Source organism: Medicago sativa, chromosome 3 (genome assembly GCF_051527215.1).
Source record: "Medicago sativa cultivar Bolivia chromosome 3, Bolivia_mono, whole genome shotgun sequence".
Taxonomy (NCBI): domain Eukaryota; kingdom Viridiplantae; phylum Streptophyta; class Magnoliopsida; order Fabales; family Fabaceae; genus Medicago; species Medicago sativa.
In genome coordinates this window covers 95,666,355-95,671,470 of record NC_140751.1, presented here as the reverse complement: position 1 = coordinate 95,671,470, position 5,116 = coordinate 95,666,355, and the positions used below count along the sequence as shown (strand labels likewise).

General features: G+C 29.9%; 1 pseudogene; it reads left to right on the top strand.

Moving 5' to 3' along the window:
* Positions 1–3,605: 3,605 nt before the first annotated feature.
* On the top strand, positions 3,606–4,822 carry LOC146942346 (ethylene-responsive transcription factor ERF017 pseudogene; annotated as a pseudogene).
* The last annotated feature ends 294 nt before the right edge of the window (positions 4,823–5,116 follow it).

Sequence of the window (5,116 nt, the reverse complement as noted above, 5' to 3'; positions counted from 1 at the left end):
GGGATTTTTCTGTCTGCATTTTTTCTGTTTTGACAGCATTTTTGCTGCTGTTTCTGTGTAGCAGAGTCGTGCTTTTGTTAGGATCGGCTGATTTTGTGTTTTTGTGGGTGTGTGGATTAGTTGTTGTCACTTTGTTTTTCGGCCAAACCATCAGAGCACCCAACTTGATCTGTGCAGCTTCACAAATTTTGCGCACAACTATCTTTCGTTTCCACTTGCCGGCAATTTTCCTGTGATGGTACGATATAGATCCCAAAAAAAAAGAGTGCAGTTACGGCAGTTAGGGAAGAAGCAGAGGAGTAAGGAGTAATAGATTGAAAAACGTGGTTGGGAAATTCAATCAGCTTATACAACATGTATATCAAAAGGTCTGTTACTCAAGTCATCATCAAAAATTGGTATTTGATATTGAAAGTAGCGGCAACGCAAATCAGCCACAAATAATTGCAGAACTCTTAAAAACTTGGTGTTTATTGCTATTCAACTTGGTACCAGCAAATCGGCCACATACAATTGCAGAACTCTTAAAAACTTGGTGTTTATTCCTATTCAACTTGGTACCAATTCTATGGTGATTCTAATCATTTTTAATAAGAATGCAAAATATGCTGAATTTCAGTTCAAAACAATCAAATTATGATACAATAAATTCAAGAACAATGAAGCAGAGAAATACCACAAATGAATGAATCCAAGTTATCAAATTTATACCATTATTTTCAACCTCTTGCTTGGATGAACGGTGTTCTTGATCAGCATCAACAGATTCCTCAATTTTAGCTTCTTTGACCTTCCTATCCTTCTCCTTCTCTTTCACCACGTTCTCTTATATAAGAAGATGTATGGGGTCTCAAAGTAGGTCAGGGGTAATACAGTAAAAGTTAGCTTAGGTTTTAGGTTAAAATTAGGGCTAAAATAATCACCCGGGTTAACTTTTATATATAAGAAGATTGTATGGGGTCTCAAAATAGGTCAGGGGTAATACAGTAAAAGTTAGCTTAGGTTTTAGGTTAAAATTAGAGCTAAAATAATCACCGGGTTAACTTTTATATATAAGAAGATTGTATGGGGTCTCAAAATAGGTCAGCGGTAATACAGTAAAAGTTAGCTTAGGTTTTAGGTTAAAATTAGGGCTAAAATAATCATTCGGGTTAACTTTTATATATAAGATGTATGGGGTCTCAAAATAGGTCAGGGGTAATACAGTAAAAGTTAGCTTAGGTTTTAGGTTAAAATTAGAGCTAAAATAATCACCCGGATTAACTTTTATATATAAGAAGATTGTATGAGGTCTCAAAATAGGTCAGGGGTAATACAGTAAAAGTTAGCTTAGGTTTTAGGTTAAAATTAGGGCTAAAATAATCACCCGGGTTAACTTTTATATATAAGAAGATTTGTTTGACAAAAAATAAACCACGTTAGACTAAAAACGCTATATTTTTAGGGATATTTTACAACATTTCTTTTTTAGGAAATGGATATTTTGTAACATGTATTCTGCAAGATCCATAAAAATTAAAATTAAAATTAAAAAAATTGCAACCAATATTTGAGTGGGAAGATGAGCTCAACTCATGATCTCAAATTAAGTTTTATGATTGAATTAAATTCATAACATCTGATTATCCTACGACCTTTCTTCAAAAAAAAAAAAAATCTGATTATCCTACGACCTATATAACTGGTTGGATTGATTTGATTCAAATAAAGTATTTTTTGTCAATTACCCTAGCAAGTGGAAAAGAACAAAAATGGATATGCACGCAAAGAGTGGGACGGGACGCACCTGACTTGTATTATCAATTTGTTGTCAACATCGTCCATCAAAAACATTTCCCCACGTGCTCTATATTAGTGATATTTGTAAAACCATTTGTGACATCTTGTATGACAATTTTCTTTTTCTCTTTTTTTATTGGTCAGAAGAAATAGAGAGAGAATAATATAATAGTAACGTGAATATGTGAGAGAAAGTTGTCAAAAGATTGCCACTAAATGGTTGTTATATAAATATCATTTCACTTATTTTAAATAAGCACAAAGACAAAAAAAAAATATCTATTTGTAAAAAATTTACTCATTCATTCTAACCACAATAACTAAATGATCAAATGTGATTGATATTGTCAAAGGAGTACCAGAGTTGGTCCTCTCACGTCGTCTTATTAAATACACATCTGTGTCTGAGACTTTACAAGTATGTGTGGGAATAAGTTAGACCGAACTAATTACTTTACAAGTCTAAGTTTGACTTGGTCGAAAAATTCACGTCCTCAGTCCAACATAAAGCCGAATATAGACGTATTTTTAAACATAAATCTGACTTTTTTAAAATTCTTTATGACATGTTAGTCTATTAATTAGATCCATATCTTATATGAATGTATTTAAATAGGTAATATAACATATGTTTAATTAGGCTAACGAGTTAATAGACCAATGAAATAAAACTTCATTTTTTATATTTAAAATAACATTTTAGAAAATAAGATTATATATGATCCTTCTAAAAAAGAAGATCATATATGTATATAAAAACCTTTAAAAAAATCATATAAAAACATACTTCTGTTCTAATTTATAATAATACATTTAAGTATATAAAAATAGAATGTAGACATATAAACTTAAAATGTTAGCAAAAAAAAATAAAATGAAGGAAAAAATGTTAGCAAATTTTTAATTTTATGAATAATAACATTATGAATATTTATTTAATTATGCTGATCATATATGAAAAAAAAAATCTTTTTATAACTTGTAGATTGACTATTTAAATTGGTGTGATCTACATTACCTTGATGAATTGGGTAATTTACCCCTGATGATATGTATGATTCTATTCTAAAATCAAGGAAATTGATATCATATGTTGAATTAATGAAGAAGATGAATAAGTTTGATGTTATTAACATGAAAATGATAACTAATTATAAGAAAAAATCATATTGGTGAGGCCTACGTGAAAACCAGAGGTAATTTGCCCTCAATGACAAGTAAGATTCAATTATGAAACGAATAAGATGGAGACCATATGCTGAATGAAGAAGATGAAAAATTTGATGTTCTTAAGATAAAAATGGTAATTGATTGTAAGAATAAAAATAAAATAATAAAAATGACATTTTTTATAAGGGTAAATTACCTCCAATTCAAAGAAGATATAAGGTAGAAAAAACCATTAAAATTTACTTCAAAAAAAGTATAAAGAGAAATGTAAGCAACATTCACTTTTGAACACTCTACGGAAGTGACTCTTTTATTTGATTATCCATTAAAGTTTAATGTTCTATTTTCAAATCGATTGACTTAAACCAATAAAAAGATGTTCAAAAGATAAAGATAGCTTTCAAAATATGGTGCCTATTCTCACTTTTTTTTTTTTTTTTTATATAGTGTGCCTATTCTAACTCTAACTAGGAGCACAAGTCCATTTGCTACTCCACGCTCTTTTTACGCTCTATTTGATCAACACGTTTAGAGCCAAGACCTTCATTCAAAATCAAAATACAATTTATTCACATACAAGAGCCATCATCGATAGGTATCTATGTATATATATAAGCAAGCACAATACATACAATATAAGGCATCTCCAACATTAATTGAAATTAGCTAGCCAAAATAAACTTATTATATATATGAATGTAACTACTATACTACACATGGATAATCAAATTACTACTGATCAAATAAAAACCTTATCATCATCTGCTACTAATTCAAGTGGTGGAAATGATAAGAAGAAGAAGAAGTACAAAGGAGTGAGATTGAGAAAGTGGGGAAAATGGGTATCTGAAATAAGGCTACCAAATAGTCGTGAAAGAATATGGTTAGGATCATATGATTCAGCTGAGAAAGCAGCTAAAGCATTTGATGCTGCACTTTATTGTCTTCGTGGTCGTCATGCAAGTTTCAATTTTCCTGATACACCTTTCAATTTGGATATCAATGCACTTTCTAACAATTCACTTACACCTCAACAAATTCGAGAGGTTGCTGCAAATTTTGCTAACAAAAACCCACCAATTATTGATAATAATAACAATAATAATGGTAATGTTCAATCCAAAAACGTGACGGAAATTAGTGGCTCTTCATCTTCTACTACTATGCATGATAATGGTAGCACGATTGATTGGACATTTTTGAACATGTTGGATGGTTCAAATACTCATGATGCTAACTTTGTTGGGTCTGAAAATGTTGGTGGTTTCTATTCTGACTTAGAAAAGCTGTATTCGGGTGAGTTAATGTATTCCATTGCACCACCACTTATTGAAGAACATGATGATGATGATGATGATGATAATGTCGACCCTTTTTCCCATCAACCATTCCTTTGGAACTGGAACTTTTAAGCGTGACAATGAGTTTGTCAAAATTACACGTGTTTTGCAAAAAAATACCAAACATGCATGGATTATTATGCCTCTAGGCTGGTTGTTTGTAATTTCTAAATTAATAACATTAATAAGAATGGCTGGTTTGCTCAATCTCAAACCACAATCACATATTTCTCATAAATATATAGCAAATGACCGGGTATTTTATTATGCGATCTCTTTATGTTATGTTGATTAAACAGGACTTGCCAACTAGCGGGAATAATGGATTTCCTCTAGTGTGAAAATCTATTCAGTTTTCTTTGGTGTGAGCAAGTGAAAATCTATTCAGTTTTCTTTGGTGTGAGCATTTAGTCAAATGGAGAATAATTTAATGGTTGTATTTCATTCTTTATGTGTTTGCGATTCTTTACTTCGCTATATATAGCATGGTCCTTTTAGTTTTTGTTGTTAAGTAAACCTACATTCTTGATTGATTTTTTGTATGCGTTTTTAAAACATTATAAAATTTCCTCTCTATGAAATTTGTAATTTTTTTTTACTATGAGATGTACTAAATATAAATTAGTTAAATGATAAAACTCAAGATAAAAGTAACAAAAATCTAAAACTAAAAATTAAATTTTGGAATATTTTTTATGGTTGAACTTAAACATGTTTGGAGAAAAACATGAAAAAATATATGTTGATTTAATGATCTAATAAATAATTTTATTGAGATTAAATACATTATTTTAAGTAATATAAAAAATATCTATAAAAAAAGTAAT